The 27,490-nt window shown below is 42.2% G+C and overlaps 1 protein-coding gene across 5 annotated transcripts in view; it reads left to right on the top strand.

The window, feature by feature from the left end:
* Positions 1-11,557: 11,557 nt before the first annotated feature.
* Positions 11,558-27,490, top strand: part of LOC109877932 (CBP80/20-dependent translation initiation factor) — a 142,339-nt gene continuing 126,406 nt past the window's right edge. For 2 of the 5 annotated variants that reach the window (XM_020470165.2, XM_020470167.2), the window contains exon 1: positions 11,559-11,722. The gene's annotated coding sequence lies outside the window, so the exon portion shown is untranslated. Of the gene's footprint in view, positions 11,723-27,490 lie in introns of all 5 variants that reach the window. The other 3 variants (XM_031802824.1, XM_020470166.2, XM_020470168.2) reach the window with 2 other exon arrangements.

The raw sequence follows: 27,490 nt of genomic DNA, 5'->3' as shown, positions 1-27,490 counted from the left end.
GCTCAGAACAGGGCAGCACGGCTGGCCGTCGGATGTACACAGAGAGCTAATATTAATAATATGCATGTCAATCTTTCCTGGCTGAAAGTGGGGGAGAGATTGACATCATCTCTACTTTTGTTTGTGAGAGGTATTGATTGACATGTTGAATGGATCAAGCTGTCTGTCTTAACTACTGGCACACAGCTTGGACACCCATGCATACCCCGCAAGACTTGCCACAAGAGGTCTCTTCACAATCCCCAAGTCCAGAACAGACTATGGGAGGCACACAGTACTACATAGAGTCATGACTACATGGAACTCTATTCCACATCAAGTAACTGATGCAAGCAATAAAAATTATTTAAAAAAACAGATAAAAAAACACTATGGAACAGTGAAGGACTGTGAAGCAACACAAACATTGGCACTGATGCATGCACACATATACGATAACATACGATAACATACGAACCATGCATACACATGGATTTAGTACTGTAGATATGTGGTAGTGGTGGAGTAGGGGTCTGAGAGCACACAGTGTGTTTTGATATCTGTGAATGTATTGTAATGTTTAAAATTGTATGAACTGCCTTAATTTTGCTGGAGCCCAGGCAGCAGCTAATGGGGATCCAGAATAAATACAAATACAAATTGATTGGACATGATTTGGAAAGGCACACACCGGTCTAAATAAGTTGACAGTGCACGTCAGAGCAAAAACCAAGCCATGAGGTCAAATAAATTGTTCGTAGAGCTCCGAGATATTATTGTGTTAAGGAACAGATCTGAGGAAGGGTACCAAAATATTTTTGCAGCATTGAAAGTCCCCAAGAACACAGTGGCCTCTATCATTCTTAAATGGAAGAAATTTTGAGCTGGCCGCCCAGCCAAACTGAGCAATCAGAGAGAAGGGCCTTGGTCAGGGAGGTGACCAACCCGATGGTCACTCTGACAGTGCTCCAAAGTTCCTCTGTGGAGATGGGAAAACCTTACAGAAGGACACCCATCTCTGCAGCACTCCACCATTCAGGCCGTTATGGTAGAGAGGCCAGACACAAGCCACTCCTCAATAAAAGGCACATAACAGCCTGCTTGGAATTTGCCAAAAGGCAACTAAAGGATGCTCAGTCCATGAGAAAAAAAGATTCTCTGGTCTGATGAAAGCAAGATTGAACTCTTTGGCTTGAATTCCAAGCATCACGTCTGGAGGAAACCTGGCACCATCCCTAGGGTGAAGCACGGTGGTAACAGTATCATGCTATGGGGATGTTTTTCAGCTGCAGGGACTCTGAGACTAGTCAGGATCGAGCGAAAGATTAATGGAGCAAAGTACAGAGAGATCCTTTATGAAAACCTTCTCCAGAGTGCTCATGACCTCAATCTTGGGTGAAGGTTCACCTTCCAACAGGACAACAACCCTAAACCACAGCCAAGACAACGCAGAAGTGGCTTCAGGACAAGTCTCTGAATGTCCTTGGGGAGCCCAACCAGAGCCCCAGACTTGAACCCGATCAAACATCTCTGGAGAGACCAGAAAATAGCTGTGCAGTGACGATCCCCATCCAACCTGAAAGAGCTTGAAAAGATCTGCAGAGAAGAATGGGAGAAACTCCCCAAATACAGGTATGCCAAGCTTGCAGCATCATACCCAAGAAGACCTGAGACTGTAATCACTGCCAAAGGTGCTTCAACAAAGTACTGAATAAATGGTCGGAATGCTTACACTACCGTTCAAAAGTTTGGGGTCACTTAGAATGACTATTGTAGCTGGAAATGGGGTCACTGTCAAGTTTGGGGTCACTGTTGTAAATGACTATTGTAGCTGGAAATGGCAGATTTTTTAAATGGAATATCTACATAGGCGTACAGAGGCCCATTATCAGCAACCATCACTCCTATGTTCCAATGGCACGTTGTGTTAGCTAATCCAAGTTGATCATTTTAAAAGACTATTTGATCATTAGAAAAGCCTTTTGCAAATATGTTCAGCATAGCTGAAAACTGATGTGCTGATTAAATAAGGTATAAAACTGGCCTTTAGAACTAGTTGAGTATCTGGAGCATCAGCATTTGTGGGTTCAATTACAGGCTCAAAATGGCCAGAAACGAAGTACTTTCTTCAGAAACTCATCAGTCTATTCGTGTTCTGAGAAATGAAGGCTATTCCATGTGAGAAATTGCCAAGAAATTGAGCTGTCAGAGCTTCTGAAAAACTTGTACTTTGAGTATTATGTTTGTTGTAACCTCTCCAGCTGTGAAAATAAAGATCTCTTCATTTAACTTTGGCTTTGAGTCCTTATTGGTAATTTCCCCCAAACTTTGGTGTCAATAAAACAGGATGATTTTTTTCTACCTTTGGAGCTTGGCAGTGAGGGTCTGTGAGGGAACACCGGTGGCGCATTCCATGTGAAAGCATGCAAGGGAAATTATCGTCTGACCAAAGACGTTGAGGACCATCCCAGACCAGACGCTCACTCTGGGCTGCCCGGGAGATAACACATCATCTACGAAACCTGGCAGGACTAACAAATGAATTTCAGTAAGTACATTTAAACTAATTCGGGTAGGATGTGAAGGGTAGGATGTGAGTACAGTGGAGATAAACCTATGCGTTGAGTGATGACGAGAGAGGTTTAATCTCTGGAGGCATTAATTAACCTAGGCGAGGTCTCCACATGTGTGTGGGGTGGGACGAAAGAGGTATCTAAGGCATTTTGAGCGGGACTGAGGGCTCTATAGTGAAATAAAACAATACAAACTAGCCAAGACAGCAGTAGACAAGGAATATTGACATATTAGAGAGAGAAATAAAGCACTCACAGGTGTTGATCAGGAGAGCTAAGACAAGAACGGCTAAATGGCGATGAATGGGCAGAGCGGGTCAGTTAGATATGTACAGGACCTGAGATTGAGGCTGGGGCCGACAGGTAAACAGAATGAGGTACCATGTTATTGAAACAGTCCAGGGGGCATCAGCTGTGTAGCCGAGTTATCATAGAGACAAAAGAGCAGCTATAGGTGAGTCAGGGTGCTGTTTGGTTCTCACTAATACGCTTGTCGAGCAGGGGACACAGCGTTCAGAAAAGCTAGCATGCCTGGGGTAGTAGATGGTTCTTTGGCAAGATCGTAACAGAATAGCCTGTTGAGACCACATTGGGCGATCACGTCGGCAGTCCAGTCGTGATGGATTGGCTGCACTATAAGCTGCACAGTTGATGTTTTATGCTGGAGGAGGGGGAAGAGGATACCGTGGAGGTGGAGGTCTAGGACGAGGCCAAGGAGGGGGAAGAGACAGGGGGTGAGGAGCGCAAGGCGCCTCTGGAGGGAGAGACTGGAGCTACCACAACTGTAGCAAGCCAGGACATTTTCCAAGGGACTGTCCTGGTGATGGAGATGACAAGGGTGAATGGCCACCTGAAGATGTAAGGGTTGGACATTCCTTTGGTGGGCAAAGAACATAGGATGAGGTGGAAATAGACTCCGATGATGAAGAACCACAAGAAGCATGCCAGATGCTGAGTCACCTTTTCGACTGAAAATCCCCTGATAGAAATTGAAATACTTGGCCAGAAGATTCCATTCCTAGGAGACACTGGGGCTGCTATCTCAGTGTTGAAACAATCTGCCCTGAAAGTAACCCCCTCCCCCCCATAAAAACATCCACACTGTTGGTGCATCAGGAATTCCCTCTGAAGAATGCCTCACTTACCCCCTACATGTTAAATGGGAAGATGGAAATCTCCTGAGAAGAGATCTGATGTGCAAGATGAATCTGAATGTTGCATGCACTGCTGAGGGCTTGTCCCTCCATTCCCCTACAAATGGGATATACCCGTCCATGTACCAGTGTTATTATGCCTGGCATTTGAACGATCCTGCACAGAAGCTGTCCCCTCATGTGAAGAAAACCCGAAATATCAACAAAGATGGACAAAGCAAAAAATCAGAGTGGAAGTGACAATTGATGGACTATACTACGGTGAGGAATTTACAGCAGCCGGGGTTTTGCTGTCTGATGTACAGAGATCAATGTATGAAGTACTGGGCGCTGTCCCACACTAGTATGTCGAAAACCCCCAATCAACAATGGAAAGATGTTGTATCCTGTTGGGTTACTACTCGAACGATACAAAAGATGAACCTATTCTTCCCGAAAGTATGATGGTCATGTCCCGAGATAACTCCCACATACCATGGCTGGATGAAGTGCCAGCTCTAGGCTGTCTCCAAGACCGATATTGGGAAGATGAGAGGTGCCACTCTGGTGAAAGTTGTCCCGAAGAATAATTACAGACCATATAAAGCTCAGCACCCTCATAGCAAAGAAGCAGAAAAGGGTATTATTCCCATCCATCCATCCCTGGTTGAAAATGGGACTTTGAGCCCATGCCCAAATTGTCCCTGTAACACCCATATTTGACCTGTTAGGAAGCCATCTGGTGAATATTGTTTTGTACAAGATCTTAGAATAGTTAATAATGCTGTTTACGCAAGAGCACCCCTGGTGCCGAACACAGTTACTAGTCTTTGCCAAGTTCCCCCAGGGAGATGTTGTTTTTTGGTTATGATTTTTGGCTAATGCATTTTCAGCATCCCTGTTGACCCTGGGTCACAGGATTGGTTCTCTTTTAGGTTTCTTGGGAAAAATAGACTTGGACGGTGATGCAATAAGGCTACGTTGAATCAACTGTAATTTTTACCAGGAAATGGCGAGGAACCTGGAATGTTTTGATCCCCCTGGAGGTAGCACTGTGGTTCAATACGTTGATGACCTGTTGGTCTGTTCCTTGTCGGAGGAGATCTGTCACGAAGATACTAAGGCATTGTTGATTGTCTTAGTTGTAAATGGCCACAAAGTTTCCCCCTCTAAGATGCAGTTGTCTAGAAGTTCAGTAACAAATGTGGGTCATGACATTACTTCTGAGGGTCACCCCCTCTCTAAAGAGAGTCCCTGCCTAAACCTGTTACTAGGCAGCACATGATGTCACTGTTGGGAGTGGCTAGCTACTGTCGCCCATGGTTGAAAGTCTATGCAGAGTCAATACAGCCTCTGCAGGATTGTATTTATGGCAGAAAGATGGAAATGTCTGAAGTGGTGGAATGGACACCTGAGGCTGAATTTTCCTTGATTAAGTTAAAACAGGCTCTAATGTCAACCCCCTGTTTTGGTTTGCCTGACCATACCAAACCATTCCATATTTTTGTCTCTGAGAATAATGGGTTTATGTCTGCTGTGTTGACACAGTACCACGGAGTTGGCTATAGGCCTGTTGGGGTACTACTCTAAGCATTTAGACACTTATTTGAGGCATGGGTTCCTGCTTCTGCTCTGTTGCTGTAGCAACTGTTGTGGTTTTTGCATGTTCTGATATTGTAGCAATAACTGTGCTGATGGTGCTTGTTCCCCATGTGGTTCATGCCATTACTACACAGGCTAAAACTGCCCATTTTACGCCTGCCATATTGCTGGATTATCAGAACATTCTGTTGATAATGTCTCATGTTAACCTGAAAAGATGTACTGTGCTTAACCCATCTACTTTTCTTCCTACAGCTGATGCCGGTAAAGAACATAACTGTGAATTGACCATTGAGATTGACTATGGCCATAGGCTTGACCTAAAAGATGTTCCTCTTTTGAATTCGGACTATGAGTTTTTTGTGGATGGCTCTGCCCAGGGAAACGAAAAGAGTGAACTTTTAGTAGGCTATGCTGTTATCACCGCTGTTCAAACAGTGGAAAGTGCTAGACTTACTCCTCACAAGTTATTTGGTTTAACCAGAGCATTTATTTTGGTTAAGGATTGCTCTGTTAATATCTACACTGATAGTAGATATGCATTTGGTGTTGTGCATGATTTTGGCACGTTGTGGAAGAATAGAGGATTTTTAACTTTGTCTGGAAAAACTATTGCTCAAGTGATCTTGTATCCTATTTGCTGATGGCCTTTCAGCTCCCCTCATCTATTGCAGTGGTCAAATGCCAAGCACAAACTTCTGCAAAGGACAGTGTTTCTCAATGGAATGCTAAAGCTGATTTTGCGGCCAAGCTGGCTGCTTCCTCTTCTGTTTCCCCCCTTCTACAGATGACAGCAGTTCCTGTTCCCACTAACCCCTTCTCTCCTAATGATGTTGTTTTGCAGGCAGCAGCTGATGTGACTGAGAAAGGAGGTGGGCTGAACACTGAACACTGGGTGTATGGCTTGATGATTCTAATAGACCTGCCATGCCCCATTGTACTTTCCAGTACCTTGCTAAGTTGTCACATGGTCTAGACCATGTGTTAAAAGGAGGGATTGTGGATCATGTAAATAAATATTGGAGTACAGTAGGATTTCCTGTTTTTGCTGAATATTTTTGTAAAAGTGTGTGATCTGTATGACTAATAATGTTGGACGCAGTATTTCAGTATCCCCCGTGTCGTATCCCCCATGTCCCATCGTAGGCCAGAGGGCCCCTTTGAGCACTTGATGATGGACTTCATTGAGTTGACCCCTTGTGAGGGGAACAAGTATTGTTTGGTGATTGTTGACATATTTTCTAAATGGGTTGAAGCTTTTCCTTGAAGGAGAGCTTCTGCAGCAGCTGTGGCAAGGCTCTTCTGAGGGAGATCGTACCAAGGTGGGGTCTGCCGTAAAAAGCCTCATCCAACAGTGGTCGAGATTTTATGAATGAGATTGTTCAGTCCATGTCAGAGGCTTTACAGATTTAGTTGAGAACCCATTGTGCCTATCATCCTCAATCTGGGGGTGCAGTAGAACTCGGCAAACCAAACCCCAAAAAATGTATTGTTTAATAAGCTGATTGGCAAAACAAGCCTGACATGGGTGAAGGTGCTTCCATTGGCGATGATGAGCAATGGAGGCATATCCCACACAGTGACTGGTCTCTCCCCCCATGAGGTGCTGACAGGGCGACCCATGAGAATGACTAACGTGCTATTTCCTCAAAACAGGTTGACATTGCAGGGAATGGAAGAAGACATGGTAGCATACTTTGTCTCACTTAACAGTGTTAAGATTGTCTTCCCACAGGTGAAGGCTTCTCTGCCAACCTATCAGGTGGAACTGAGCATTGTCTGCGCACTGGAAACTTCATGGCGGTAAAAGATTACAGAAGGAAGAGCTGGAAAAATCCTCATTGGAGAGGACCATATCAGGTTTTATTGACCACCCGACTGAGGTAAAGGTAGCTGAGAGGGACACCTGGATTCACGTCTCACACTGCAGACGAGTTCCTGCCCCTGAGGAGGATGGGGGGAGTCCCATCCCTAGGCTGTCTGGCCTTGCTGTCTGGATCTGGACCATTGTGTTGATTGGAACAGTTGGTTGCCCTCCAGTGGGTGACCATTCAGGTGAAGATGAAAGTCCTGAGCCAAAGGAACCACCACACACCCAGATTAGTGGTCCAGAAGGAGAAATCAGCCGAAGGAAATGAGAAGTACAAATTCAAGATGAGGGAGGGAATCTGTTTCTCTCTCAAGCTGAAATGGTGGGAAATGTCACCTCATATAAGACTTATTGTTGGGTATGTGGGTTGGGTCCTGTGGGAGAAGGTAAGGGGTTGTAGGGGTTCCCTTGGGGGTGAACTTAACTATTCAACTGTCCTCAATATTGACATTGGCCAATTTACCCCCAAAGAATCCCAACCCCATTACTTATTTTGCGATGTACAATGCTGTTGTCAGCCTTGTATATCCTAGACCAAACAATTACAGTGACCCACCCATCCCTATAGTAGGATCCCTGGTAGCCCCCTGGTGTATTAGAGGAAATGGTTGTAACCATTTGGGTGAAATTCTTTGTAACTGTACTACGTTGGTTAATGGTAGCAATAACTGCTCTCTTGTGGTACATGATTCTGTTACAGGAACACCAGGAAATGTGAATTATACAACTTCTGTTTACAATAAGTATATTGCAAGGAGGCCCAAATGGTAGCTATTGGTTGTGTGGCCAATTTTCTTATTATAGTTTACCACCTAATTTGGGAGGGAAGTGTATTGTTGGATTTGTGGTACCATGGTTGTGGTACTTTTACCATGAGAGTCCTTGGAAAAACTGCAACAGAATTGAGGGTTTTGTTCAGGGAATATCATCAGCCGACCCCTCGTTTTAATAAGCGATCCTTTGCAGATGCCACTCAGGTGCAAACCTCCTCCCGATTCGCTGGTGTTTAGCTGCCCCAAAATGGAGTTGCATGTGCCTTGGGGCGGCAGGGTAGCCTAGTGGTTAGAGTGTTGGACTAGTAACCGAAAGGTTCAAATCCCCGAGCTGACAAGGTACAAATCTGTCATTCTGCCCCTGTACAGGCAGTTAGCCCACTGTCATTGAAAATAAGAATTTGTTCTTAACTGACTTGCCTAGTTAAATAAAGGTAAAATAAAAATAAAAAGATAAAATTCCAAATTTGACTATTAAAGTTGAGAAAACGGAAAATGCTACTATAGACGACTTGATTGCTCTGAACGAGGAAGTGAAAGCACTCAGCAAGGTCGCCCTGAAAAACAGGGAGGCACTTAACTACTTATTGGCTGGTCAAGGAGGTACTGCCGATAAATGCTGGAGCTTGGGGCTCCCAGATAGCTCAGTGGGTGATAGCTGGAATATTTTGTTTAATGTGTTTAACCATTTTGCTTTGTTGTTGTAAGGCCATTTGTGCTTCCCTGGCAACTCAAGTCTCAGCTATCATGTACTAAAGAAGGTTGATATTGATAACTTGCTGTCTCTCCAGAAACCCATTTCCCCCTATAATGGATGATAATATGCAATAATTAGTTAGTATCCATGCTTGATTAAGTACCTGAAGGTTTTAAGTCAGGTTGTTAAACGACATCAACCTTCTAATGTAAAGGGTAATGGAAAAAGGATCAAATATGAAGACGGATTTTTGTCTATTGTTATGCCTATTACATGTAAGAATCAGTTTTTACTAAATGCACTCCTGATGATAGACTGAATGTATGTTAAGAAGTCAAAGAAAAATGTGTTATCACATATTTAGATAAAAGGAGGGAGTGTAGTGGAAATGTTTTGTGTCCTCTGTGTGTCTCCAAAATGTGTGACTACATATAGCGTATTGTTTCTTGTTTTTGTGTTAGGATGTTCTGTGACTGCTCTCAGGGAGGGGATTGATAGGAGAACAGAAGGAATGGAATACATAGTTTCTAGGTGTTGGGCCAAAGTAACAATGTGTGCAAGGTCATGATCAGTTTGAGCATGAGCATCAAGACTGCTGAAGGGAGAACATCCCTTCAGTGCTTCTGACAGACGTGTACTTTGAGTTTTAAGTTTGCTGTAACCTCTCCCGGTAATAATAAAGATCTATTCATTTAACTTCGACTTTGAGTCCTTGATGGTCATTTTTACGACAGCCACCGACTTGACTAAAGTGATCTGCTCAAACGTGCCCATTGGTTCATACCCAGTTAGGAGGCTCTGATGTTGGCTCAGGGGTTTCTCCCTGTTTGTTATTTTGAGAATATGTATGCACTGAGCTTTGTAATATTTTTAGTTGATGAATTGTATACACCTTTTTGTTCTATGGCAAGGAATTTATGAACGTCATGCCATGGTTATGAGTTTAAATCTGTGATATACCAGTGGAGGCTGCTGAGGGGAGAACAGCTCATAATAATGGCCGGAAAGGAGCAAATGGAATGGCATCAAAGACCTGGAAACCATATGTTTGATATAGGCTACATTTCTTTAAATGGACAATTCTGTCAATTGATAGCAAAGGTGTCAGCTAGAGATGACATGCAGGGGCTTGCAGGGATTTGTAGTTTTGCATGATGTTTACTTTGATGCCATTAGCATTTTTAAAACTGAGAGTAAATAAAGCCGGACATGTTAATAAAACTCACCTTGTCCAAGAGAGATTTACATGGTTATCAAAATGTCACGCCAGGGTCAGCTTAAACAAAACACAGCCCATATTTGAAGTGTTTCTCAAATCCCCTATGGGAAAATCAATGATGGAAAAACAGTTGGAACCATTTTCCTGTTTGACCGCTAGGTTTTATGGGTATTATGACACCTCCACTGTGGGTTTCTATAGGCCTAAACCTAATAGCTGTAGTTCACTCTAAAAGTGTTTGATAGACAGATTTATATAGCTTTTGTATTTTGTATTTGTATTTTCTGGATCCATTTGTATATTAAAATCGACTGACACCTTGCAGTAAATTAAACACCTGACTTCCCCATAAAGACAGTTGTCCAGCATCACCTTCCCACCATCTCCCTTGGCTGTAAGACATGTTACTTGTATCTTTTTTTTTTACACAACTTTTCTTCCTCTCATCTGGAAGCATAAGGTGCTGTCTACACACTAAATATGGTAATGTCCCAAATTCAGAGGTTCATGAAAATATGTGATGACCAGTCAACCTGTCAATTTAATCTGTTTCAGTATTCTATAAAAGCAGTTTGGTTGAATGATTACAAAAGCTACATTACAGCGGACAACATAACGTTTCTAAATAGGGCGTTGGGCCACCACGAGCAGCCAGAACAGCTTCAATGAACCTTGCCATAGATTTTACAAGTGTCTGGAATTCTATTCGAGGGATACTACACCATTCTTCCACGAGAAATGTAATTATTTGGTGATTTGTTGATGGTGGTGGAAAATGTTGTCTCGGGCACCACTCCAGAATCTCACCTAAGTGATCAATTGGGTTGAGATCTAGTGACTGACACACACACACACACACACACACACACACACACACACACACACACACACACACACACACACACATTAAACCCCCTATGCTCCTTTGAGACCCCTTCTAGCCAAGTCACTGAGATCTCTTCTTCTAGCCATGGTGGCCAACTGGTCATTTTTATAAATAAGCATGGTGGGATGTTAATTAACTTAGGAAACACACCTGTGTGGAATCACCTGCTTTCAATTTCCTTTGTATCCTCCATTTCAAGTATTTACTTTACTTTGGCAGTTACCTATACATTTACACTGCCTGATTAAAATGTCTTTGCACAATCATGATTGCAAAAGTTGTATTTCATCCAGTACCCACAAGGGGTCACTTGTGGACTTAAGTAAAAATACAATACAGGCCATTAGCTACATCACTGCGTTCAAATCAATTAACACCATAACAAAGCAAAAACTCCTTGTCTTAAAACATGGTCGTTGTTTGATTTTATTTATAGATAACAATAAATGGTACAGTCTATTGTATAACAACGCAGGCTGTTGCATGAGAAAGTCCGTACCTTCGAATCTATTTAAACACAAAAATATAAATTGTATGAAATAACATTTAAATAAACATTTGAACAGTGGATAATTTGTCCCGTAATATCATTAGAATAGGCCTAGATAAAACACAGCACAGGGACAATAAAAAACATCAATAAACTGAAATTTACTTCAGAAATAATAAAACACATCAAATGTCCCCCAATAACCTCATAGATCCTTCTAAAATGTCTGTATAAGCCTGTATCATTACAAAATATATACATTTCAACAAGAGATGTCTCACTAGAACTCCAGCTCCCAGAATCCAAGCCTCCACGTACACATGTCCTGCGAGCAAACCGGACTAAACGTCACATTCATGCGTTTCCCCTGCTTGTGTGTCTGGGAGCGTAATCTTTTCCTTCTGAATACGTTTCTCTCCCGAGAAATATACCCATGACACAGTGGGTTTAATATCAGGAGGTGATCCCGGATTCCCCAGCCGTCCGAATCCAATATCTGGGTGAGAATATTGTTTTCTGTAAATGGTTTAGCTTTCGCTATCTAGCTGAAATAATGTTTGCCAGTTGAGTGTTGGTCTAAAGCGAGGTACGGTGTGTGATCAGATCCAATGTTGTGTATGTTTACGCTGCTTGAGACATGGTGTGGCTAAATGATGATGATGATGAAAGACATTTCAACTGATTGTGGCTCGACAGAAAGCTGTGACCGGCTTGTAAGCTTTATAGTTATGACAGTAGTCAACGTTGGGGTTTGAGCATGAATTAAACTAACGTAGGTAACGTTAACTAGCGTGATGGCGCCCGAGGCCGGACAGATGTGTGGTCATTCTTTTTTTTCTGATAGTCAACATGTTTTTCAGGCACGCGTGTCCGGTAAAATAAAACACACTGAAAAAGATTCCATATCGAAAATACGTTTTTGTTGTTGTTGTTGTTATTATTATTATTATTATTATTAGCTAGCGAGCATGTGTTACTCTCAAACCATCCGTTAAGTGTTGTCCCAGCTGAGACGTTAGTAGTTGCTAACTAGCTAGCTACACAGCTAGTCGATTCTTATGGTCGCTGCAGTATCGAACTTTTTGGTTCAACCCGAGCAAGTTCACATATAAATGTAGTTCTAGATCTGTGTCATTGAAAGCAAGTCTAAGACGCGGTAGATCTGTTGTGTGCGCCATTTTCTACGCTTCTCCTTAAGTTTAGTTTTTGATTTTTTTTTACTTTTGATTTTGTACACCAGCTTCAAACAGCTGAAAATACTATATTTTTGGTTATTGAAAATATATTTCAGTGGTTAAGATGGTACACTGATTATCTACACTGCTTGTTTTGTCACAAACTGAAATTAGGCGTAGAATTTTAGCTAAATATAAAAATAAAGGAACCATATTTATTTGGCCTTACTTGTATTAGCCCATACAATCGCGCTGAATAACAGATTCACTACATGGAACAACAGGTAGACCCCCCCCCCCCCCAAAAAAAAATCAAAAGGAAGTTTGTTCTGAAGTGTCTGTCATACATACAATAAGTCAATAAGTGTCTGTCATATATATATATATATATATATATATATATATATAAAAGATGGTACACTGCTTATCTACATATAATATATATATCTTTTTTATATATATCTTTTTTTTTACATGTGCTCTTATTAAGTGCCCTTTGGCACTTAACAGTCTTATGCAAATTCGATTTCCACTGGGGTGTGGACATCGACCTTAGGGTGTTAACATAAAGCTAGGACAATAAATTGAAAATTAACCTACTCACATTGCCCTCCTCTTACCAAAGTATTTAGCTTAGCTCATAATTTTTCGGTGATTTTGTTCTGATTGTTCGAAAACCACTGGTCAACAGTAATAACCTATGGATTATGATTCCTGCTATAAAAGTATCTGCCTGTCCCTGTTTTATTGTTGGCTGCTGTGTGTGCAAGCCACAGCCACTCATATGACAATATGACCAGCATATGACAATTGTTCAAAATGCAATTGTGGAAAAATTACGTTTTCAAAGCAGCTACTGATCTAGTTAGACAGCAGTCACAGCTTTCTGTGAGTATTTAATGTATATTGGTTCATGGCACCACTTTACAACCAGAGTAGGCTATGTAGTATGGTTTTGAAGTGCCCGTGAAGCAGAGCTCTCCATTTTCACTTAAGTAGCCTAGACCTAGCACTGGAAAGTTTTGTAGGGCATTACATTTACTGATCAATTAGTCTACATGGCTATCTAGCAACAATGTCATATTTAGTTGGCATACCTGCTAAGTGTTTTGAGTTCACACTTCCTCAGGTGGTGAATAGGCTAATAATATAGCCTGGGCCTACGCACAAAGATGTCGGCAAATCCATCCCTGAAGAACCCAAAATAAATCTGATCATTCTGGATTCTATAGGTTGCACATCAAAATATCGATCTTGAATTACCTGCAAATGTTAGATTAAATAACTTGTTAAAATCATAGGCAATTCCATATCGGTTGTACTTGGCACAAAAACAATCTACCCCTAATGGAATGTAAGCCTAATTGTCCATAAATGTTTATCGTTATTGAGCAAAATAGTTTGATTTAGTGTGATGTCTTTTTTGTCTATATCGCCCAGCTCTCAACGTAACAGCCCTAGTCACATACTAGTAGTGTTGTACTGTATACCAAAACTTCCAAGTATTATTGCAATACTAAAACATGAAAAACTGTTATAGAATTTGTGTTACTTTTGGTACATCTGTCAAATGTGTGTCATGAATCAAGCCTGTCTTTCAGCACAACCCACCCCATTATAGTGCACACTAGAGGTCAACCGATTAATTAGAGCCGATTTTCAAGTTTTCATAACAATTGGTAATCAGCCTTTTTGGATGCCGATTACAATGCAATCCATGAGGAAACTGCGTGGCAGGCTGACCACCTGTTACGCGAGTGCAGTGTCAAAAGGACCTTGTGGCTGCAATGAGCCAAGGTAAGTTGCTAGCTAGCATTAAACTTATCTTATAAAAAAACAATCAATCTTCACATAATCACTAGTTAACTACACATGGTTGATGATATTACTAGGTTAACTAGCTTGTCCTGCTTTGCATGTAATCAATGCGGTGCCTGTTAATTTATCATCGAATCACAGCTTAATTCAACTTCGCCGAACGGGTGATGATTTAACAAAAGTGCATTTGCGAAAAAAGCACTTTCGATGCACAAATGCACCTAACCATAATCATCAATGCCTTTCTTAAAATCAATACACAGAAGTATATATTTTTAAACCTGCATATTTAGTTAAAATAAATGCATGTTAGCAGGAAATTTGATCTTGGGAAATTGTCACTTCTCGTGCGTTCAGTGCAAGCAGAGTCAGGGTATATGTAACAGTTTGGGCCACCTGGCTCGTTGTGAACTGTTTCTTCCTAACAAAGACCATAATTAATTAGCCAGAATTTTACATAATTATGACATAACATTGAAGGTTGTGCAATGTAACAGCAATATTTAGACTTATGGTTGCCACCCGTTAAACAAAATACGTAATAGTTCCGTATTTCACTGAAAGAGTAAACATTTTGTTTTCAAAATGATAGTTTCCGGATTTGACCATATTAATGGACCAAAGGCTCGTAATTACGTGTGTTTATTATAATTAAGTCTATGATTTGATATTTGATAGAGCGGTCTGACTGAGTGGTGGTAGGCAGCAGCAGGCTCGTAGGCAGCAGCAGGCTCGTAGGCAGCAGCAGGCTCGTAGGCATTCATTCAAACAGCACTTTACTGCATTTGCGAGCAGCTCTTAGCCATGCGTGATGCACAGCGCTGTTTATGACTTCAAGTCTATCAACTCCAGAGATTAGGCTGGCAATACTAAAGTGCCTATAAGAAGATCCAATAGTCAAAGGTATATGAAAATAGTTGACACGTCATATGTTCTCATGTACTGAGCAAGGAACTTAAATGTTATCTTTTTTACATGGCACATGTTTTTGCATTATTTAAAATTATTATTTATTTGAGACTAAATTGATATCATTTCTGTATTATATTAATTTAAAATAAAAGGGTTTTTGTTAATTCAGTACTGTTGTAATTGTCATTATTTATATATATATATATATATATATATATATATATATATATATATATATATATATATATATATATATATATATATATATATATATATATATATATATATATATATATATATAGAAATCGTCCGATTTTAATCGGTATCTGCTTTTTTTGGTTGAAAAATCATAGTCGGTCAACCTCTAATGCACACCATGCCTGCTCCTCTTACTCATTGCTAGCCTGCACTGGACTCCCCACTAATGGTGCACAGAAGTTAACACACTTGAATAATGTGACATGGCATGTAGAATTTTTAAAACTGTTTTGCAAACAGTAAATTACTATGTCCATAGAGGCTAGAGCATTTTACATTGCAAAAGGTAACGGTAGCTTCTAGCTTTGTAGGCTAACATTCCTTGTTAAAGCTAACATAAATTCACTAACCTAGTACTTTGTTTGTTATAATATACAAACCATAACGGAAAATATTGCTGATTTCAAAGCTGATTGCCACCAAACACTTTATTCATTCACTTCGTCTCCCCCGCCTCACATCTCTCCCAGTCAAGATCATCTTTGCTCAGTTTGTGTGAATGACATCATGGGTCTTATATACAGCGTGCTCACTCTTATAAAAGAGATTACTTCGGCCTCCCGAGTGCCTTAGACCGCTGCAGCACATCATCGCAGTGCTTGATTCATCACTACAGACCCGGGTTCGATCCCAGGCTGTGTCACAACCGGCTGTGACCGGAGGTCACATAGGGCGGCGCACAATTGGCTCAGCATCGTATGGCCGGGGGGCTTTACTTAGCTCATCGTGCTTTAGCGATTCCTTGTGGTGGGCTGGGCGCCTGCAGGCTAACTTCTATCCAACTGACGGTGTTTCCTCTGACACATTGGTGCAGCTTGCTTCCGGGTTAAGCAGGCAGGTGTTAAGAAGCGCAGTTTGGTGGGTCATATTTCAGGGGACACATGACTCGACCTTCGCCTCTCCCGAGCCCATTGTGTAGTTGCAGCGATGAGACTATCGTAATTGGATTGCAACTGGATGTCATGAAATTTATGAGAGAAAGGGGGTAAAAAAAGAAGCAATTACTTCTTCTATACAAATGTTGATCAGTACAATAAAACAAGTCCCAAATGGAAAAGAAACAGATTGTTTTTCATCTTTTCGATTTTTAATTCGATTATACCTTCCGGTAACCTGCCTCACCCAATGTGATACGGAATCGCTATTATTTTAAATTTTTAGAACACATTCAAGAACCTCCAGAAGCTAACCAGCTAACTAGCTACAAGCTATTTAGTCATTGTTAGCCACTGCTAGCGGCTTTTACCTTCTGCACAGCCAGCCAGTTATTTTTATCTGGATAATACTCACCAGTCTAGCTTCCCTGCCCCATCCATCGCTGCCCCCTGGACACTGATCACTTGGCTACATAGCTGATGCATGCTGGACTGTCCATTAATCACGGTACTCCATTCTGCTTGTTTATGTTTTATCTGTCGGCCCCAGCCGCACTCAGGCTCTGTGTGTAGTTAATCCGACCCTCCCTGCCTAGTCAACGCCATTTTACCTGCTGTTGTTGTGCTAGCTGATTAGCTGTTGTTGTCTCACCTACTGTTTTAGCTAGCTCTCCCAATTCAACACCTGTGATTACTGTATGCCTCACTGTATGTCTCAAATGTCATTCATATATCCTTATGTACATATTCTTTATCCCCTTACACTGTGTATAAGACAGTAGTTTTTTGTTGTTGGAATTGTTAGTTAGATTACTTGTTCGTTATTACTGCATTGTCGGAACTAGAAGCACAAGCATTTCGCTACACTCGCATTAACATCTGCTAACCATGTGTATGTGACAAATAAATTTGATTTGATTTGAAATGTCAATATGCCTTGTATGCTGTTGTTCAGGTTAGTTATCATTGTTTTAGTTTACAATGGAGCCCCTAGTTCCACTCTTCATACCCCTGATACCTCCTTTGTCCCACCTCCCACATATGCGGTGAACTCACCCATTACAACCAGCATGTCCAGAGATACCTCTCTCATCATCATCCAGTGCCTGGGCTTACCTCCGCTGTAACCGTACCCCACCATACCCCTGTCTGCGCATTATGCCCTGAATATATTCTACCATGCCCAGAAATATGCTCCTTTTATTCTCTGTCCCCAACGCTCTAGGCGACCAGTTTTGATAGCCTTTAGCCGCACCCTCATACTACTCCTCCTCTGTTCCACGGTTGATGTGGAGGTAAACCCAGGCCCTTCATGTCCCCAGGCACCCTCATTTGTTGACTTCTGTGATCGAAAAAGCCTTGGTTTCATGCATGTCAACATCAGAAGCCTCCTCCCTAAGTTTGTTTTACTCACTGCTTTAGCACACTCTGCTAACCCTGATGTCCTTGCCGTGTCTGAATCCTGGCTCAGGAAGGCCACCAAAAATTCTGAGATTTCCATACCAAACTATAACATTTTCCATCAAGATAGAACTGCCAAAGGGGGAGGAGTTGCAGTCTACTGCAGAGAGAGCCTGCAAAGTAATGTCATACTTTCCAGGTCCATACCCAAACAGTTCGAACTACTAATTTTAAAAATTACTCTCTCCAGAAATAAGTCTCTCACTGTTTCCGCCTGCGACCGGCCCCCCTCAGCTCCCAGCTCTGCCCTGGACATAATTTGTGAATGGATCGCCCCCCATCTAGCTTCAGAGTTTGTTCTGTTAGGTGACCTAAACTGGGATATGCTTAACACCCCCCCCCCCCCCCGGCAGTCCTACAATCTAAGCTCGATGCCCTCAATCTCACACAAATCATCAAGGAACCCACCAGGTACAACCCTAAATCTGTAAACAAGGGCACCCTCATAGACGTCATCCTGACCAACTTGCCCTCCAAATACACCTCCGCTGTCTTCAACCAGGATCTCAGCGATCACTGCCTCATTGCCTGTATCCGCTATGGAGCCGTAATCAAACGACCACCCCTCATCACTGTCAAACGCTCCCTAAAACACTTCTGTGAGCAGTCCTTTCCAATCGACCTGGCCCGGGTATCCTGGAAGGACATTGACCTCATCCCGTCAGTTGAGGATGCCTGGTCATTCTTTAAAAGTAACTTCCTCACCATTTTAGATAAGCATGCTCCGTTCAAGAAATGCAGAACTAAGAACAGATATAGCCCTTGGTTCACTCCAGACCTGACTGCCCTCGACCAGCAAATCAAATCAAATTTATTTATATAGCCCTTCGTACATCAGCTGATATCTCAAAGTGCTGTACAGAAACCCAGCCTAAAACCCCAAACAGCAAGCAATGCAGGTGTAGAAGCACGGTGGCTAGGAAAAACTCCCTAGAAAGGCCAATACCTAGGAAGAAACCTAGAGAGGAACCAGGCTATGTGGGGTGGCCAGTCCTCTTCTGGCTGTGCCGGGTGGAGATTATAACAGAACATGGCCAAGATGTTCAAATGTTCATAAATGACCAGCATGGTCGAATAATAATAAGGCAGAAAAGTTGAAACTGGAGCAGCAGCACAGTCAGGTGGAAGTTGAAACTGGAGCAGCAGCATGGCCAGGTGGACTGGGGACAGCAAGGAGTCATCATGTCAGGTAGTCCTGGGGCATGGTCCTAGGGCTCAGGTCCTCCGAGAGAGAGAAAGAAAGAGAGAAGGAGAGAATTAGAGAACGCACACTTAGATTCACACAGGACACCGAATAGGACAGGAGAAGTACTCCAGATATAACAAACTGACCCCAGCCCCCCGACACGTAAACTACTGCAGCATAAATACTGGAGGCTGAGACAGGAGGGGTCAGGAGACACTGTGGCCCCATCCGAGGACACCCCCGGACAGGGCCAAACAGGAAGGATATAACCCCACCCACTTTGCCAAAGCACAGCCCCCACACCACTAGAGGGATATCTTCAACCACCAACTTACCATCCTGAGACAAGGCTGAGTATAGCCCAGCACAAAAACATCCTGTGGCGGACTGCAATAGCATCGAATAGTCCCCGCGATATGCAACTGTTCAGGGAAGTCAGGAACCAATACACGCAGTCAGTCAGGAAAGCTAAGGCCAGCTTCTTCAGGCAGAAATTTGCATCCTGTAGCTCCAACTCCAAAAAGTTCTGGGACACTGAAGTCCATGGAGAACAAGAGCACCCGTACAAATCAGCTGGGCTTGACAATCTGGACCCTCTATTTCTGAAACTATCCGCCGCCATTGTCGCAACCCCTATTACCAGCCTGTTCAACCTCTCTTTCATCTCGTCTGAGATCCCCAAGGATTGGAAAGCTTCCGCAGTCATCCCCCTCTTCAAAGGGGGAGACACCCTGGACCCAAACTGTTACAGACCTATATCCATCCTGCCCTGCCTATCTAAGGTCTTCGAAAGCCAAGTCAACAAACAGGTCACTGACCATCTCGAATCCCACCGTACCTTCTCCGCTGTGCAATCTGGTTTCCGAGCCGGTCACGGGTGCACCTCAGCCACGCTCAAGGTACTAAACGATATCATAACCGCCATCGATAAAAGACTACTGTGCAGCCGTCTTCATCGACCTTGCCAAGGCTTTTGACTCTGTCAATCACCATATTCTTATCGGCAGACTCAGTAGCCTCGGTTTTTCTGATGACTGCCTTGCCTGGTTCACCAATTACTTTGCAGACAGAGTTCAGTGTGTCAAATCGGAGGGCATGCTGTCCGGTCCTCTGGCAGTCTCTATGGGGGTGCCACAGGGTTCAATTTTCGGGCCGACTCTTTTCTCTGTATATATCAATGATGTTGCTCTTGCTGCGGGCGATTCCCTGATCCACCTCTACGCAGACGACACCATTCTATATACTTCCGGCCCGTCCTTGGACACTGTGCTATCTAACCTCCAAACGAGCTTCAATGCCATACAACACTCCTTCCGCGGCCTCCAACTGCTCTTAAACGCTAGTAAAACCAAATGCATGCTTTTCAACCGTTCGCTGCCTGCACCCGCACGCCTGACTAGCATCACCACCCTGGATGGTTCCGACCTTGAATATGTGGACATCTATAAGTACCTAGGTGTCTGGCTAGACTGTAAACTCTCCTTCCAGACTCATATCAAACATCTCCAATCGAAAATCCAATCAAGAGTCGGCTTTCTATTCCGCAACAAAGCCTCCTTCACTCACGCCGCCAAACTTACCCTAGTAAAACTGAATATCCTACCGATCCTCGACTTCGGCGATGTCATCTACAAAATAGCTTCCAACACTCTACTCAGCAAACTGGATGCAGTTTCACAGTGCCATCCGTTTTGTCACTAAAGCACCTTATACCACCCACCACTGCGACCTGTATGCTCTAGTCGGCTGGCCCTCGCTACATATTCGTCGCCAGACCCACTGGCTCCAGGTCATCTACAAGTTCATGCTAGGTAAAGCTCCGCCGTATCTCAGTTCACTGGTCACGATGGCAACACCCACCTGTAGCACGCGCTCCAGCAGGTGTATCTCACTGATCATCCCTAAAGCCAACACCTCATTTGACCGCCTTTCGTTCCAGTTCTCTGCTGCCTGTGACTGGAACGAATTGCAGAAATCGCTGAAGTTGGAGACTTTTATCTCCCTCACCAACTTCAGACATCTGCTATCTGAGCAGCTAGCCGATCATTGCAGCTGTACATAGTCTATCGGTAAATGGCCCACCCATTTTTACCTACCTCATCCCCATACTGTTTTTATTTATTTACTTTTCTGCTCTTTTGCACACCAATATCTCTACCTGTACATGATCATTTATCACTCCAGTGTTAATCTGCAAAATTGTAATTATTCGCCTTCCTCCTCATGCCTTTTACACACAATGTATATAGACTCGCTTTTTTTCTACTGTGTTATTGACTTGTTTATTGTTTACTCCATGTGTAACTCTGTTGTCTGTTCACACTGCTATGCTTTATCTTGGCCAGGTCGCAGTTGCAAATGAGAACTTGTTCTCAACTAGCCTACCTGGTTAAATAAAGGTGAAATAAAAAATATAAAAAATCAGAGCCCCGTGAAATCAGCTCAATAACTCAATGCATGCACACACTCCTATTGAATATGCATGCACCTGTATTGTGAATTAGTGATGCACGCTATACTAAAACGTTGTTACCCCCCCCCCCCCCCCCCCCAAAAAAACCTGTTTCTAATAGAATTTCTGTTGTGTTCGGTACTTCAGTCAAATGTGTCTTGTGGGATGTAGAGGATCGAGTCTCTATCAGCGCAGCCCCTTTATAGCGCGAAGAGCAAAGTGCCTGATCCACTTACTAATTAATTGCTAGAGTTGTCTGGGCTGCATTGTTAGCGTCCCACTCATGCTGCACAGAAGTTAACACACTTTAATAATGCAACACGGCATGTAAAAATGTTGAAACTGTTTGCACAACAATGTCGATAGTCCAGAACACTTTTACAATGCAAGACGATACCGGTAGCTTCCAGCTTTAATTGTAGGGCTAACTTTCCCTGCAAGCTTACAGCTGACTTCACTACCCTAGTACTTTTTTGGTGATAATATGCAAAACATAACGCAAAATACTCTGATTTTCAAAGCTGATTGCCAAAAAACACATTACTAATTCACATCGTCTCCCTCGCCACCAAAAACAAATTTGCTTCTTTTTCTCCACAGCCACACTCTGCCTCATGAATGACATCATTACTTTCTTAAAGATACAGCGCACACTTTTATAATAGATTGCTTCTTCAATGCAAATGTTGTTGATCAGTGCAATTTAAAGTACATGTTCTCTTAACAGTTGCCACAATAAACTAAGTCCTAAATGGAAGGGATTGTTTGTCATCTGTAGCCCCATGAAATCAGCTAAAACAAGCACAGTAACTCAATGCATGCACACATTCCTATTGAATAATATTCCTTTACCTGTCTTGTGATTAGACCTAAGCTACATATTGATTTACCCAGTTTATCAATAGAGATTTACCATTTAAATAAATTACCATTATGTTGTTTTGTAGGGAGATTGTTTTTACCAAAGTCAAATTGATTCATTAATGCATACATGGCAGTCTCTAAAAAATGGACATACACATTTTGTAATGTAATGATATTGAACAAAATAAATGCCCACCTATTGAACAGCGCAGTAGCTGATTTTATCTGTCTGGATCAAGCTCCATTCTGAGACTGGCTAATACGCCTTTGTTTTGTCGTAGTATCTTTTTGGTATCGAGTATTGTGATACTAAATCTGGTATTGAAGTAGAAATTACTTAAAAAATAACACTGACAACACTATGAGCTCCACCAAGTTTCTGCCATATTGCTCTCACATATCCAGTCCTCTCAGATCTGTGAAGGGAAGTGATGGGAACATCTGCTCTGTGAGGGCAGAGGGAAGGGAACATGTTGAATGAGACACAGCCCAAGCTTCATTTATCAGGGCTTCAGCAGGGTTGTCAACCTAGGCTGCAATGTTTTGTGTCAGGTCAGTTTAGGCTGCAGCACAGCAGCCAGGCAGTTCTCTAACCTAAGCGCTCTGCATTGATTTCTGTAGCCTACTAATGCAGTCCTGTGGTCACAGCCTCTGACCCTGTGTATCACTACAGTGATGAGATTATGATGACCTGGATGGAAATCATCATGTGACCTTGGCTTGAGTCCTCGAATGCGCCACTGTTACTGATGCACAAAACAAAGTAAAGCTAGGCTAATGTCATGGATGAAGGATGAGCCCTCGCTTAAATGTTGTATAGAGAATTTTTGAGGCAATATTTGTGGTGTTATTGGAAGTGGTGTGGGCAGCTATAAATGACAAGATGTCAGAATAATTTGCTTAGTCTATAAGGAGTTATAAATCACCCACATAGTTTTATTATAATAAGCAGGGAACTGTACTAGATAGAATAGGCTTTTAGTGTATTAGAAACAGTGAGTACATTATTCTGCTGTGTGTCTATCACCCAGCTTTACGGTTTAAAGCTGCCTGAGAATCCAATGATTTAGTCCAGTATGGGAATATATTAGAGCTGGGTGATATAGACAAAAATCCATATTGCGATAAATTGATGCGCTAACGATACATAGAACGATACGTTTCTAACATTAATGTGCACCACAGTTGGAACCGGTTCAGGGAACAGATACAGAAAATACCTAAATTGTTCATGGAGCAGAATCAGAACCGGGAACGAAAGTGATCTATACTATACCGGCACAGAACCGTTGTTTTAAAATTCATGGGAACTGGTTAATAACACTGTTTTACATTCCAGGCATGTTCTTTCAGTCACACAAAAAAGCGCCTATGCAAAGCCCTCCCCTGTCAATCAGAAACCTCATCCAGTGTGTAGGCTACCTGCCTCTCCCCCTCCAAAGCTAAACTGTAGCTTACTGATGTGACAAGCGTGATTCAGAAGATGGGGAGAGAGATTTTTAATTAGAAGTATGTATTCACTTTTTCAATGATAACTATAGTATTTGTAACTATCACATTTCAGATTGGATTAACTACAAAAAGGTAACACGTGTTTTTAATTCTAGTGCCGCTCTGCACACACAAGCTTGTTAGCTAGCTATGTATCTCTGGTCCAACTTTAAGCCGACTCTGACGTTCAAAGACATTCAAAGTTCCTCCATAGAAGCCGTTCCTCTGTAGGTATAATTCTGTGGGCCTAATTCAGATAATGCTTGTCAACACAAGATGCCCAGTTCTTCAAGCCAAGTCTTCTCCTCCACCCTCTTTCTCTCTCCTTCAAAATTTCAGTTGCATCTTGTGTTTCCATTAGGCATGTAAACAACTCACTGATCTATAGAGCAGCTTGTGGAGCAGGCAAGCTATCTGCACTGCATGATTGGTGTAATTTAATGTTGAGCTAAACAAACACAAAATGATCGGAACATTGGAACGGAACCACATTTTGTTCTGACTAGCTCAAATGCATTAAGATGGAAAGAAATTACATATTCACTTTTAACAAACACAACTGACCTGTTAATTGAAATGCATTCCATTTGACTACCTCATGAAGCTGGTTGAGAGAATGCCAAGAGTGTGTAAATCTGTGAAGAATCTCAACTATAAAATATGTTTAAACATAAATATAATACTATTTTTGGTTACTACATGATTAGTTTTGATGTCTTCACTATTATTCTATAATGTAGAAAATAGTAAAAAAAAAAAAAAAAAAACCTTGAATGAGTAGGTGTGTCCAAACTTTTGACTGGTAGTGTAATTTTGTATACATGGTGTATCTTTCAGCAGCTTGGTGGGGTTTTAATTAGCCTAATAACTGCTCTCTGGCTTAAAAATAATGGTAATAGTTACACTAATTCCACCAAAGACCTTTGTTTATTCGTCCTTTGTTCCCTGACCGCTGTGGCTATGCTGGGATAGTAACTACCTAGGACCTTCCTGTGACAAAGTTTGGTTGTGATATCATCCTCCTTTGTTGACATATAGCTTAGGCTAACTTTTTAAATGTATTTATTTAACCTTTATTTAACTCGGCAAGTCAGTTAAGAACAAATTCTATGGAAGCCCAGTGGGGCTGCTGCCAGGCCTGCACACCCCTGTCCTAGTCCCTGCTCCCAATGCCCCACAAGAGGTCAAACTGGAGGAACAATGCTCCCATTGTCACACCTAAGACTGCATGTGAAGGTGGGCCCCCCACTTCTGCCTGTTGCCCCCACAAGCCCCTCAGTACAGCTATGACATCCTCTATCCAGACCAAAGCTAGCAGATTTAGATGCATACTCACACAGGACTGTTTACTCACACTGTGGTGTTACCAGGCATATATAGAGAGAGAGGGCTGAAAAGCATTTTCTTTCCAAACATGTGGTCTTCTCATTTCCATGTTGTTGTAACGCAGGCACCATGCCACCTCATTTATAGTCAGAGTATAGCAACTTGTCAAGCTTGATTTGGGTATACAATAGGGCTGGGCGATATCAAATTCATTCGAATTTGTGTTTTTGCGCGATATTCCAAATGCCTGTATCGCAAGAATCAAGTTTTTGTTTTTATGGGCGTTTATGTTCTCATGTTGTATTTTTAGTCTCATCTCCTTCGATCCTCTGTGATGTGTGCACCTTCCTATTTACATCAGAGATCTGTATATAATGACGAGGTGCCCGTCTCCGCCCTAACAATGGGAGTCGTTGTCCCAATGGCGGGAAGTCAGGCGACAAGCTTAGGCCCAAAACTCGCTATTTATTTATATTTATTTAATATTTATTTATTCAACTCGCTATTTATATTTGACTTGGTCCAACAGAATCGGTCGACAAACACATTATTTTACTGTAAAAGAGAAGTAAACTTTTCTAACTATACCCTTTTTATGTCTGAATTACTCAAATTGCGCGCAGAGCAAATACCACTAAAACGAGAGTATCAATGAACGGCATTGGTGTACCATGTACCGCTAACAGTATTTTAGCCAATGACTGTTATAGTAGCTGTCTAGTGTATTTTAAATGTGCAATAAGCATAAAAAACTATTGTATAAAGATTTGGCAACTCGTTCTCATTCTGAGAAATAAGGTAGGCCACTCGACTTCAACATCTGAAAAAAGTGGGCAGGCTTACATGCTTTTCTAATAGTTGGAGACAGACAGAAGGGGTTGTTCGTAACAAATCCGCTGTTCAACCTTGTTAGCTGGCAAATTTATTTATTTATTTTTTTTATTTTACCTTTATTTAACCAGGTAGGCAAGTTGAGAACAAGTTCTCATTTACAATTGCGACCTGGCCAAGATAAAGCAAAGCAGTTCGACAGATAAAACGACACAGAGTTACACATGGAGTAAAAACAAACATACAGTCAATAATGCAGTATAAACAAGTCTATATACAATGTGAGCAAATGAGGTGAGAAGGGAGGTAAAGGCAAAAAAAGGCCATGATGGCAAAGTAAATACAATATAGCAAGTAAAATACTGGAATGGTAGTTTTGCAATGGAAGAATGTGCAAAGTAGAAATAAAAAAATAATGGGGTGCAAAGGAGCAAAATAAATAAATAAATAAAAATTAAATACAGTTGGGAAAGAGGTAGTTGTTTGGGCTAAATTTTAGGTGGGCTATGTACAGGTGCAGTAATCTGTGAGCTGCTCTGACAGTTGGTGCTTAAAGCTAGTGAGGGAGATAAGTGTTTCCAGTTTCAGAGATTTTTGTAGTTCGTTCCAGTCATTGGCAGCAGAGAACTGGAAGGAGAGGCGGCCAAAGAAAGAATTGGTCTTGGGGGTGACTAGAGAGATATACCTGCTGGAGCGTGTGCTACAGGTGGGAGATGCTATGGTGACCAGCGAGCTGAGATAAGGGGGGACTTTACCTAGCAGGGTCTTGTAGATGACATGGAGCCAGTGGGTTTGGCGACGAGTATGAAGCGAGGGCCAGCCAACGAGAGCGTACAGGTCGCAATGGTGGGTAGTATATGGGGCTTTGGTGATAAAACGGATTGCACTGTGATAGACTGCATCCAATTTGTTGAGTAGGGTATTGGAGGCTATTTTGTAAATGACATCGCCAAAGTCGAGGATTGGTAGGATGGTCAGTTTTACAAGGGTATGTTTGGCAGCATGAGTGAAGGATGCTTTGTTGCGAAATAGGAAGCCAATTCTAGATTTAACTTTGGATTGGAGATGTTTGATATGGGTCTGGAAGGAGAGTTTACAGTCTAACCAGACACCTAAGTATTTGTAGTTGTCCACGTATTCTAAGTCAGAGCCGTCCAGAGTAGTGATGTTGGACAGGCGGGTAGGTGCAGGTAGCGATCGGTTGAAGAGCATGCATTTAGTTTTACTTGTATTTAAGAGCAATTGGAGGCCACGGAAGGAGAGTTGTATGGCATTGAAGCTTGCCTGGAGGGTTGTTAACACAGTGTCCAAAGAAGGGCCGGAAGTATACAGAATGGTGTCGTCTGCGTAGAGGTGGATCAGGGACTCACCAGCAGCAAGAGCGACCTCATTGATGTATACAGAGAAGAGAGTCGGTCCAAGAATTGAACCCTGTGGCACCCCCATAGAGACTGCCAGAGGTCCGGACAGCAGACCCTCCGACTTGACACACTGAACTCTATCAGAGAAGTAGTTGGTGAACCAGGCGAGGCAATCATTTGAGAAACCAAGGCTGTCGAGTCTGCCGATGAGGATATGGTGATTGACAGAGTCGAAAGCCTTGGCCAGATCAATGAATA

Source organism: Oncorhynchus kisutch, linkage group LG23 (genome assembly GCF_002021735.2).
Source record: "Oncorhynchus kisutch isolate 150728-3 linkage group LG23, Okis_V2, whole genome shotgun sequence".
Lineage (NCBI taxonomy): Eukaryota > Metazoa > Chordata > Actinopteri > Salmoniformes > Salmonidae > Oncorhynchus > Oncorhynchus kisutch.
This window is presented reverse-complemented; position numbering and strand designations above follow the sequence as displayed.